Genomic DNA, 13,341 nt, shown 5'->3' on the forward strand with positions numbered 1-13,341 from the left:
TGATACTCGAGGTGAGTCCATTTATGACCTTGTTTCACACGTGATTTGTTATTTTGTTATCAATTGATTCATAATCGTTTTTATATCCTTCTAATTGATTTGTTTTTACCGTTTTTTTCTACTTCCATTGTGACGTTAAAAATGACTGAAACTACACACAAATGCGGGCCTTAATTCGACCGTTTACATACGCTTGGTGATGGATGTATTTACGTTAACAATTGTTTCTTGGGAACACACTGCATTCCGACAATTTCGTTGTGAATTTTGATACAGTCGACCACAAATACTATGGTATATACTAACGAAGACTATGCGGATTTTGTGAATTTATCGTCGAATCTAGTGGGATTGGATCAATCGATTCAGGGAATACAAATACCGGTGAATACACTGAAAGATGAAATTGTTTCGGTGCGAACAACGCTTGAGAATACAATGCAGGAGGTGAACGAGTGTCTCGAGCAAAAACGACAATTGCGCGAACAATTGAAGAGTGTTCAAAGTCTAACCAGCGCCAGAAAGTCAATGGGCAAACTGGAGAAGCTTCTTGCCGACAAATTGAATGATGACAGCAATTTGAATCCGATGTTACTAGAACGAGCAGCAATGGAGTTGGTCAAACTACAAACTATCCGAGTTTTCGAAATACTTTAGATTGATTGTAGTATGCAGACCATCACTGGGCTACCACTCAAAATTATTTGGTTTTTTATCAGTGGAGAGGAATTCGGACTGTTGATCTGGATGCATATTATGTAAGCACTTTGGAATAAGCCGACTGAATTAGTTTCAACCACAATTAAAATAACGATCAACCGACACATTTCATTCACACAATAAACATTTTATACAGTCCATTGGGCATGGGCTGTAGAATTTTTATAGCATCGAAATTGCTGAGTTTGATAAAAGTACCGCAAATATAGAGAGTATTTAGCAGGCTAAAATAAATTACCGGACTGAATTGATGGTTAAACATGAAAAAATACTATGGAAAACGAAGCAAAACAGTGAAAAATATGTCATAAAATATTTTTATTTTACGTTCAATTTATGGATTCAGCTAAATAATCCCGAAATGTATTTGACAAATTAAAAAGTCAGAAAAATGGAAGAACGAAGCCGTTAAACGTTTAACAAAAAATTCATCTTCTATTTTATTTGACTATTTATTGCAATGTTCAAACATTATCAGCCAAATTCAGGATTAATCGCGTGGACATTCAGTATTGTATAACAATCAGCACAAAAGCTGCCGCAGTTAGAAGCAATATGATTGGATTAGTAGTTGCAGCACCATTACACCTGTCCGTTTTACAAGTCCTGCAATCTACAAGAGTTTGATATTCTTTTTTCCTATCGTCACAGATATGTTTTTTGCGCAATCTCTTATGTTTGTAGTTATACCATCCTCAGCTGTGAATGAATATACAAAAATGAAACAAGACAAAGAATAGTTCAGCTTTAATTGTTGGTTCAAAATGAAAGCGAGTTTTTTTTCCAAAAGTGGAAGTTTAAAAGTAATCAATGTGAATAAGGGAAACTAATGTTTGAATTCACAATAATATAGAGTTGGCGCAAACATACTTACAAATAGTGAGCTTAGCACAAACAGGATACTTAACACCGCAAGGACTGAGACCCGATGTAGGTGCACTAGCTTTTTTGAAAGGATCATTACACCATTGTTCATCATCGTAAGTGCCGTCACATGCCCAACATTCGAGAGAATATGCTAAGAAAATGAAAAACGAATTGAAAATTTAGACTCATCCAAAGATTGTTTCCTTACTTTTAATTGTTTCCCTACTTAATACGGTATTTATTTTCCTAAAAAAAATATTAGTATCCAACTTACCCGGTTGGATTGTTAAAACCCAGACAACTGCAACCACAGCGACAGCTAGCGGTCCCCTTAAGTTCATTTCAATTGATCGACTTTCTGGCTGCCTTTTAGTTTCCAAATATAATATTGTTGTTCTATTGTATTTATTTTTCTTTTAGATTATGATGAAAAGGAATTATTTTTAATTTCTTTCTTTCTTTCAACTTATTTTAGTTTTCCAATGAGAATGTTTCCTAGTGTGTTGAAAAATCCATATGATTGAATTGGCTACTGCGTTCAACGATTTTTTATTGTGATGGTCTTTGATTTTTGAAAGAGTCTCCGCCAGCTCAGCACAAAATACTGTATCATTTAGAACTTTGGTTTAGTACTATAGTATGTTAACCGAACAATAGATGGCGACGTCAGATAACATATTTCAATTGTTCGATAAAAATATATTCTATGAAAAAATTAATTTATATTTTTCATCAGAATCTTCCGTGTGTGATGAAAAACAAAACTGAACATTGAATTATTAAAAAAATGAATAAATAAAAAAACTGAACATTTTTGACTATAATTTAGTACACTGATTTGACAATTAATGAAAACATTTCAATTAGTCCGTACCGGCCCGTATATTTTTCTAAAACGATAATCTACGACAATTTTTTTTTCGTGTCAATAACTACAACAGTGATATCGATTTGGTATTTCGACCACCATTGATCATCGTTTTAGAAAAAGTACGGATCAATTGAAATCCGTCTCAACACTACACGTTCCTCTTCTCTCTTTCATCATTGTCGCTTTCACCGACCAACAGATGGCGCTGCTAGTAACAACATCAAGAAAGTACGGACCAATTGAGATCTCTCTCAACACTAGACGTTCCTTTGCTCTCTTTCTTCATCAAACTAACAAAATTGGAACAATAATAATTTGGCCAATTTATTTAATTTTTTATATATTACACAGTGGAACACATAAAAGGCAAACTCATTTCAGAGAACGCCACGTGAAAGTACCTACCGAAACAAGAACTCCTGCCAAATATTTTTAAAAAGTTTGTTCATTTGAGGATTTAATTTCCTCCGGCGTTTTTTGGCCAAAGGTGGATTTTGAACACTTTTGCAATATTTCCACACGGCTATAACTCGGTTACCCGTTATGAATATTGTTGTTTGGTCTTAATCAAAGTTGTAGGTTTTAAATCAGAGGAAAAAAATGCAGGACAAACTTACCCCAAAAAAGGCATCTAGGGCCTCAAAATCGCAGAAATGCCCATTTTTACCATTTTTCGACCATGACTCGCAGCTTATTCAATTTTTATGGCCACTGTCTTCATTAATTTTGTGGCCAACGTATAACTGGACAACTTTGCTCAACATACTAACCCAGAAAAATCATGTTCTATCTACCTTTTTGGCTCAAAATCACTCTTTGGTACCAAAAATGGTCATTTTGGTTGTTCACAGATGATATATTTCAGTTTTGGCGGCATGGAATTTTGAAGCTGATGTTGTTAGCTGAAAAATAAGGCTAATGCCATATGCTTTTGACGTCTGGTTGAGTAGTTATGGCTCCTCAAGTGATATTTAGTGCAAAAATAGTGCAAAAAGTTGACATGTCATCACTTGGGGAGCCATAACTTTCCAACTGGACATCATAGGTAAATTGTATTGGCCCTATTGTTTAGTTGTGAACATAAGCTTTAGTGAAGCATACATTAGAAACTGAAATGTGGCTGTTTTCATGACTTCATTTGGCCAAATGTCCACCAAACGCTCAAAAATTGGTCCAAAACTCGAAATATCCCTACAAATGAGTGAACTTTTCCACTAAAATAGCTAGAAAACAAGTTCACATTATCCATGGAGACACTCTAACAAAAATTCAAGCGAAAAATATGGAAAGATATACAGATATTTGCATGTAATAGGCCAAAATTCACAACAAAATGACCATTTTTGGTACCAAAGAGTGATTTTGAGCCAAAAAGGTACATAGAACATGATTTCTCTGGGTTAGTATGTTGAGCAAAGTTGTCCAGTTATACGTTGGCCACAAAATTGCTGAAAATACTGGCCATAAAAATTGAATACGCTGCGAGTTATGGTTGAAAATTGGTAAATAATGGGCATTTTTGCGATTTTGAGGCCCTAGATGCCTTTTTTGGGGTAAGTTTGTCCTGCATTTTTTTCCTCTGATTTAATACCTACAACTTTGATTAGACCAAACAACAATATTCATAACGGGTAACCGAGTTATAGCCGTGTGGAAATATTGAAAAAGTGCTCAAAATCCACCTTTGGCCAAAAAACGCCGGAGAAAATTAAATCCTTTGAACAAAGTTTTTAAACATATTTGGCAGGAGTTCTTGTTTCGGTAAGTACTTTCACGTGGAGTTCTCAGAAATGAGTTTGCCTTCCATGACTTGAAAAATGTTGCACTGTGTTATTAAATACATGATATTTCAAATGAAATTCAACGGAAAAAAATTAAATAAATCGGCCAAATTATTATTGTTCCAATTTTGTTAGTTTGATGAAGAAAGAGAGCAAAGGAACGTCTAGTGTTGAGAGAGATTTCAATTGGTCCGTACTTTCTTGATGTTGTTACTAGCTGCGCCATCTGTTGGTCGGAGAAAGCGATGTAGCATTTAGTACAAATGTTATATATGTTCTAAATGATACGGAATTGGTGGAGACTCTTTCAGAACATACTACTCAGCGATGCACGTTACCAGAATTTTGGCTGGTACACAGCACATTTCACCAGTTGCGACTTCGGTCATATATTCGTTGATGCGAGTATAGTGTGAGTACGACGTGTATACATAAGGCGCGAACTAAGACGACAATTCACTTCGCAAGAATTCGACCGCTTCGCGCACACGTTGTAACTGGTAAACCGTACACACGAGCCACAGTTTGCTTTGATTCGCATGACCGAAGTAGCAAATGGTGAAATGTGCTGTATACCAGCCGATCAACTGGTGACGTGCGTCGCTGAGTATGATCAATAAATCAGCATACAGCCGTTGACAACTAATTAGAAGCGGGGATAAAATTTCAATTTTTTTCATTTATTTTTCATCTTTCGATCGGCGTGAATATTTGAATTTTTTTTTGCCAACTATGGCTGTAGTTCAACTTATATTCTCCTTGTTCCAAAATGTCATATAATCCCAATTGCGGATTATCCTATTTCCATGTGAAGTCAAAAAGTTACACACCAAATTGCACACTGTATAAAAAACGATTTTTTTTTTCATAGTTTGATTTGTATCTTTTTGATTTCACATTAAAATTAGATAGCCCCCAATTGAGAATACGATACGTTTCGGTACAATGGGAACACAAGTGGCAAAACTTCGACATCATAGGCAAAACTGAGATTTGTTTCACAATTTTTCATACATTTGTTTTACATACAAAAGTATAGGCGTTTCTAATTAGTTGCACACTTCTTGGAAATTTGCATCAAAAAACTACATTTGTCCAAACACTAGTTGAACCATAAATAAGTTGACTCAGAAAAACTTCAAATATTCACGCCGATAGAACGTTCGTGTATTTATACTCAAAATAAAACGAATAAATGAAAAATATCGAAATTTTATCAACAGCCCCTGTTTGATTCTTGCTCTTGAATCTTTATTTCAGGCCAATTTCCACTTCGTTTTACATCGTGGCGAAGTGTAACGAAGTTCTTTCTGTAAGATTAAAACGATCTTTCAAAAATGCATGGATGCTACCACTACTGTAGAATAGTGACTACCGCGTAGCATAGATTTCTAAATAGCACATTAAAAATATAGAGAGTATTCGCGCAGAAATTACATAGATCGAAAATTAAACACGAAAAAGTTCCAAAACAGTGAAAAATATGTTTATTTTACGTTCAATCTAGGAATTCAGCTAAAGAATCCCGAAATGCATTTGACACCGTTATATAAATTAAAATGCTAGGAAAAAATGGTGAAACAAAGCCATTAAGGGTTCAAAAAAAATCTTGTCTTTTCTTTTAATTCAACTCTTTATTGTAATATTGAATGATAAACTTTTAAACATTATCAGTCAAATTCAGGGTTAATCCAGGGTATACTCAGTATTATGACAATCAGTATAAAAGCTAACGCAGTTAAAAGTAATATGGTTGGACGATTAACTGCAGCACCATTACAGAAGTCTGTCGTGCATGTACAGCAACGATCTTTTACCTTGCTTTGACAGACATTTTCTGCTGCGCATCCCCTTAGTACGCGATTATCACTACCCTCAACTGAATGGATACAAAAACAAAAAGAGACGAGAATAGTTTAGCTTCAAACGTTGTTCATTTGGGCAGGTACTATATCCCAAACATAAGCAGTAAATTATTCAAGAATGTGAATTGATGCAATTGATGTTATAAAATTGATAAAAATATGCAATAACTTACAAACTTTGATATTATAACAAGCTGGATGGGGAATACCACTATCACAGACCACTATAGTCCCGTCCATTGCAGATACATTTGTAGAAAAATGCTGGGAATAAATCAAATAACTAAATATAAAACACTTGAATTTCCTTATTAAATTATATTGTTTAATTCTGAATATCAAAGTTGAGTTTGTTGTTTACAGTTCGAGAGCTGGTGAGAGAAGAAAGAATGATGCTTATGCTAAACTATACGGAGTGTATGCAAAGTGAACGTATGAATGTATTGGTGTCCCTTTTCGTGTTTCAAATGTCTAACGTTTGACAGCGCACATTAAGTGTGAACGCACTACAAATTAAGACTCTGTTTTGTTCAACACTCCTCCTCGTTCACACTAAATTACATTTAGCTCTTAAATATTCATGTTTTACAAATGACAAAGGTTTAGTTAATAAATCCGCGATCATCTCTTCTGTAGGACAATATATACAATCAATTAAATTACTTTTAACTAAATCTCTAATCATTTTGTACTTAGTGTCGATATGTTTTGTTTTGTATGAAAATCTGTGATCACGAACTAAATCGATGCAACTTTGGTTGTCTTCGTAAATCACAGTTGGCGATGAAATTACTTCATGCATCTCCTCCAACAGTTGACGTAGCCACTTTACTTCTTTTGATGCTTCGGAAATAGAAATAAATTCGGCTTCACACGATGAACCTGCGACGATGTTTTGTTTTTGACATGACCAACTGATCGTACCACCGTTGAAGAATATGATTCTTCCGCTGTTTGACTTTCGATCGATTCGGTCATCAGCCCAAGTCGCATCAGCATAAGCATGTAACGATGAATTTTCCAAGCCGACGTCGCTGAGTTTTAATTTCAAGTTGTGCGTTGACTTTAGGTATTTCACAACTCGTTTTAGCTGTTCCCAATCTTGCGTTGTTGGCTTGGATACTTTTTGTGCTAAAATGCTTACGCTCGCTGAAATGTCTGGTCTCGAGTTGACTGACAAATATAGCAATCGCCCAACCAATCGTCTGTACTTTGTGTTGCTATCAAGTTGACTAGACACATCATCACTTTTACCATAGCTAACGTCCAATGGTGTTTTGGTTGACTTCGCATCCATGAGCCCAAAGTCAGATGCAATTTGTTTTATGTATGTCGACTGATTCAACTCGTAGTTTCCGTTGCCGTCTTTAGTAACTTGAATGCTCAAATAGTGACTGATAGCACCCAAATTTTGCATTTTAAAATGTGACTTGAAAATGCTTTCGATGTGATGTAGCTGCTGTGTTGTTTGGCATACGACGATCAAATCATCAACGTAAACAATGACATAACAAAACTGACCTGATATTTGTTTTGTGTAAAGGCATGGGTCGTTGTAGCTCTGATGAAAACCCGCTTCGATGAGTACGTTGTGCAATGCATTGTTCCATGATCGAGCTGCTTGCTTCAGCCCGTAGATACTTTTCCTCAGTAAACAAACTTTCGATGCATCACCGCTGTGAAAACCTTGTGGTTGTTTCATGTAAATGGTTTCATCCAACTTGCCGTTCAGGAATGCAGTTTTAGCGTCGAGATGATAAACATGCATTTTCCTTTTCGCTGCCACTGACAATAGCGTTCTGAACGTTGTGATCGATACAACCGGTGCAAATACTTCGTCGTAGTCTTCGCCGTATTTCTGTGAAAATCCTTGAGCGACGAGACGCGCCTTGTAGCGCACCACTTCACCATCCGCCCCGGTTTTGGCCTTGAATACCCACTTGCTGCCAATCGCTGTTTTGCCCTTTGGTAACTCGGACAATTCCCATGTACCGTTGTATGCATGTGACTCAATCTCTTCTTGCATCGCTGTGAGCCAATGCACCTTATTGTTGCTTTCGATTGCCTCGTTGTATGACTTTGGTTCGATGACCTCATGAGCAATGAATATCTCATCAATTAGACGCATTGGTGGAATTCCTTTCGTTGAACGTTCCGAAACTCGTGGAACAACCCTTTCATTTTCGGTATTTTCGGAATTCTCGGTCGTATCTGAGATCTTCTCCTGGATTGGTTCATTCTCCTCCTGAATTGATGACTTGTGTGACGATGTCGACAATTCTACTGGAACCAATTGCTCATCAGATGTGATTGTGTTCAGTGAGCAAAACTTGACGTCACGACTGATAACGACCTTTTTTGTGTTGGTGTTGTAGCATCGGTAAGCCTTTGAATTTTCATCATAGCCCAAGAAAATCGTTTCGACTGCTACATCATCCAACTTGCGTCTCTTTTCTGAGGGTATATGAACGTAACATTTAGAACCGAAAACATGAAATTCTTTAATACCTGGTTTTGAACCATTCCAACGTTCATACGGTGTTGTATTGGTCGTTCTGGTAATAACTCTGTTTTGAATGTAATTAGCTGTTGCAATTGCTTCGCCCCAAAATGTGTATGGTAAATTCGCGTCAATCAGCATGCATCTTGCCATTTCCACCAGCGTACGGTTCTTTCGTTCGGCTTTTCCATTTTGCTGTGGACTGTATGCTGCTGTACATTGCATTTGAATACCTTCTGATTTCAGAAAATCTTTGACGCTGTTTCCCATGTATTCGCCTCCACGATCTGATCTGATGATTTTCGGCGTGCGCTCAAATTTTGTTTTACAAAATGTAACAAACTGCTTCATATTTTCTTCGACCTCTGATTTGTGAGCGAGCAGACAAATGATGGTAAATCCCGAAAAATCATCGATAAAAGTTACCACATATCTCTTTCCGCTTGGTGTTGCCGTCTGCATAGGCCCACAGACATCGGTGTGTATCAATTGTAACGGTGCCGATGACTCACTCTTCGATTGCTTTGGAAATGGTACTCTGGTTAGTTTTCCTTTAATGCATACTTCACATACCTCTTTAATTCCGCAATCGACAATTTTCAGTCCTTCAATTGAGCCAAACGCAACCATTTTCTGTATTGCTGCCGGATCCCGATGCCCCATTTTTCGATGCAACTGGTGAATGCAATTGTCATTGTGCTCAAGTACCGCACAAACTGTATCTGGCTCACGTAGTACGTACAAATCACCAATAATATCTGCTACACCAATTTGTTTTTCTTTGTATTTAATTTCACAAATTCTGCTATCAAATTCGATGCGAAATCCCATTTTGGTCAAACGTTTTACTGAAATAATATTGCTGACCAAATTTGGCGCGAATAAAACTTCATGCGCTCTCACTGTGTGTATGTGACCTTTCTCGTCGATGAATGTGATATCACCGGAGCCGATACCGTTAACTGGAACCACTTGACCATTCGCTAATTTCACTGTGCCTTGGTATGACTCATCAAAATCGACGAAAAAACTTTTGTCGTTCACTACATGCCGTGTTGCGCCTGAATCCATAATCCATGACATTTTTCCTCTTCGCATTTTTCTGTTTAATTTGATTTCATTGAATGTGAACAGAAAATCGACATTTTGTTGCGCACTTGAATTCGATGTACTCGGCTGATTTTCTTCAATTGCATTTACTTTATCGCTGTGATGCCCATTTTCTCTGTTTTTGCTAATGCCACGCTTTGATAACCATTGCTTATACTTGATGCAGTTTCTCTTTAAATGGTTATTTTTACCGCAGAAATAACACGCATTAACACTTGCTACTGTCTTTAAAATTGAGTCACCTGAACTTTGGTCGGCCGATGAATTCTGTTTTCGCTCAAATTCCGCTATCACTCGTTGTGAAACCAATGCAAACGTGATTTCCTTCACTGGCAAATTTTGTATCGCTGAAACTACCGTACTGTAACTGTTTGGCAAACTGAACATCAACAGTCCGGCGCTCCATCTTTCCGACATTTGCTCTTCACCTAAATCAGTTAATCTTTGGAGTAAATCTTGCATTTGCAAAATGTGTGCCTTTGCATCGCCACCTTCAACCAAACGAAGTTTGAAAACTTGATTCATTACAGCGAGTACGTTTGTGAGTGACACTTTTTCATGAAATTCTTTTAATGCGTCCCATGTTTCTTTTGCTGTTTTCTTGTTGCGTATGTGCGTGAGTTGACTGTCGTCGACCGCTAAACCGATGATACCTCTTGCTTCGTCGTCCAATACATCCCAAGCATCCAATTCCGTTTGATTTGTTATCGCCGACGATCCAGTCGATGTTTTTGGTGCTGGCCTTTTGCTCTCAATCACCTTTTTCCATAAATTTCTTGCTCTCAACAATAACTCCATCCGAAATTTCCAATTGCTGTAGTTTTCGTTGTTTAACTTTGTAATATTTGCTTTAGTGGCGTCCGCCATTTTTCTTTAGTTGTTCGCTGTATTTTTCAACTCAACTGAGATCTTTACTTTGACTTTGACTTTATTGTTTTAATTCAATTATCTAATTTGTTATGGTTCTGGGCCCATAACCTGTAGAAAAATGCTGGGAATAAATCAAATAACTAAATATAAAACACTTGAATTTCCTTATTAAATTATATTGTTTAATTCTGAATATCAAAGTTGAGTTTGTTGTTTACAGTTCGGGAGCTGGTGAGAGAAGAAAGAATGATGCTTATGCTAAACTATACGGAGTGTATGCAAAGTGAACGTATGAATGTATTGGTGTCCCTTTTCGTGTTTCAAATGTCTAACGTTTGACAGCGCACATTAAGTGTGAACGCACTACAAATTAAGACTCTGTTTTGTTCAACAACATTATGCTTATCAAAAGGATCATTACACCATGGCTCATTTCTATGGAGTTTACATTCCCAACATTTGAGAGAATATGCTAGAAAATGAAAAACGATTTGAAAATTTCGAGTCATTCAATGATTTTTTTCTTACTTGCTAGCAGAGATGGTATTTATTTTTCTTATAAAGAATGTATTTTTCCTGCATACCCGGTTGGATTATAAAAACCCAGACAACTGTCATCACAGCTACAGCTACAGCTAGCGGTCCCCTTAAGTTCATTTCGAATGATCGACTGCCTAGTGCCATTTTTTCTAGTGTGTTCAGAAGAGTATTTGTTCGAATTATGATTGAACTGGCTACTACGTTTTACGTTTTATTTTTTGTAAAGGGTTTTGATTTTTGAAATTCTTGAAAATTTTCATCGCAAAACTACATTTGTCCAAAACACCAGTTGAACCATAACTATAATTGGCTCAGAAAAACTTCAAATATTCAAACCGATACATTTTTTCAGCATTTATTCTCGAAATAAAAGGAATAATACAAAAATATCGAGACATTATACCCGTTTCTAATTAGTTGTCGACGGCTATAAGTAATTTTTCTATACATTTTCATAACAGCAACTGACATATTTCCATTCATTTAGACATTGCGTAATGACTCTTCTTTCTCTATAAACAGCAAAAATGAGTAATTTTACAGAATTGCATTCATTTTATAGTGTTTTTGCCATTGGGAGAAAATAGTAGCAAGTGTTAAACTTGACGCGCTGTTTAGTTTCAATTTGAAAAAATGAACTACATTGATATGTCCTTTAAAATTGGGAGTGCTGTAGCCGCTTCAATTTACTTTGATATCTCAACAGTCTGTAGAATGTGAAACGATCTTTCAAAAATGCATGGATGTTGTTGCCACTGTAGAATGGTGACCAATATGTAGCATCGATTTCTTAATAGCACATTCGAAATATAGAGAGTATCCATGCAGAAAAGACATAGATCGAATATTAAACACGCAAAAGTACCAAAACAGTGAAAAATATGTTTATTTTATTTTCAATTTAGGAATTCAGCTAAAGAATCCCGAAATGTTTTTGGCACCGTTGCACAAATGAAAATCCTAGAAAATCGAAAAACAGCCTTTAAGCGTTTTATAGAAAAAAAAACTCGCAATTTTTGATTCGACCCTTTATTGCAATATTGAATGAACTTTCAAATATAATCAGTCAAATTCATTGTTGGTCCAGGGGAAATTCAGTATTGTATGGTAATCAGCACAAAAGCTACCGCAGCTGAAAGCAATATGGCTGGACCAGAAGCTGAACCACCATTACATAAGTCCGTCTTGCAAGATGTGCATTCCCCCCCTTCTGCCGCGTTAATACAGGGATCTGTTGGGAAGCAAGCCCTCGTGACGGATTTATCACCATCAGCTGAATGGATACAAAAACAAAAAGAGACGAGAATAGGTTAGCTTCAAACGTTATTCATTCAGGCAGGTACTACACACAAAACAATGTTTTCTCAAATCTGAACGAACTGTCATCTAAAATGTGTATTCAAAAGATACATTCGTTTGAAATGGTATTTGTCATCTAGTTTTCGTTTAAAATTCACCACACAACCGAAGAAAATCCGCACAAAAGAGAATGCAAAAAATCGCTATTTTAAATGAAAATTAGATGAAAAATACAATTTAAAACGAACGTATCATCTGAATACATTATTAAATAATTCGCGTCGTTTAGTTCTGAGATGTTATTTCTTTGAGTGTATATCCCAAATATAAGCAGTAAATTATTCGAAAATGTGAGTTGATGCTATTGATGTGATTTTTCAGTGGCTACTACCATATACAGGAAGTAGTATTTGAATTCATAATAATATAAAAATATGCAATAACTTACTTAATTTGGCTTTAACACAAACACCAGTCGGAGAAGTTACTTCGCACTGATATGTAGAATTTCCACTATCTGAATCAAAAGGATCACCACACCATGGTTGTACAGTGGAAACACAGTACCAACATTTGAGAGAATATGCTAGAAAAACGAAAAACGAATTAAAAATTTCGACTCAACCAAAGATTTATTTCCACTTCTAAGAAGAAGCGATTTAAAAAAAATTAAATAATATAATTTTCCGACATACCCGGTTGGATTGTTAAAATCCAGACAACTGCAACCACAGCGATAGCTAGTGATCCCCTTAAATTCATTTCGATTGTTCGAATGCCTGGTTGCCTTTTGGATTTCGAATTTAATAGTTGAATATGCGATTTTTTTCTGGATGGAGATGAACAAGAATTATTTTTAAGGTTTTTTTGTTTTATTTTATTTTAGTTTTCCAATAAGAATGTTTCTAGTGTGTTCAG

The 13,341-nt window shown here is 36.1% G+C and overlaps 1 long non-coding RNA gene across 1 annotated transcript; it reads right to left on the bottom strand.

Moving 5' to 3' along the window:
* Positions 1-12,143: 12,143 nt before the first annotated feature.
* Positions 12,144-13,341, bottom strand: LOC129578849 (uncharacterized). The gene is made up of 3 exons (XR_008689145.1): positions 13,119-13,341; positions 12,872-13,009; positions 12,144-12,397 (listed from the first exon to the last, which is right to left on the bottom strand). It is a non-coding gene; the product is annotated as an uncharacterized LOC129578849 (long non-coding RNA).

The sequence above is a fragment of the Sitodiplosis mosellana genome, unplaced genomic scaffold, assembly GCF_009176505.1.
Source record: "Sitodiplosis mosellana isolate CC-2019 unplaced genomic scaffold, AAFC_SMos_1.0 Smas_scaffold_6226, whole genome shotgun sequence".
NCBI lineage: Eukaryota > Metazoa > Arthropoda > Insecta > Diptera > Cecidomyiidae > Sitodiplosis > Sitodiplosis mosellana.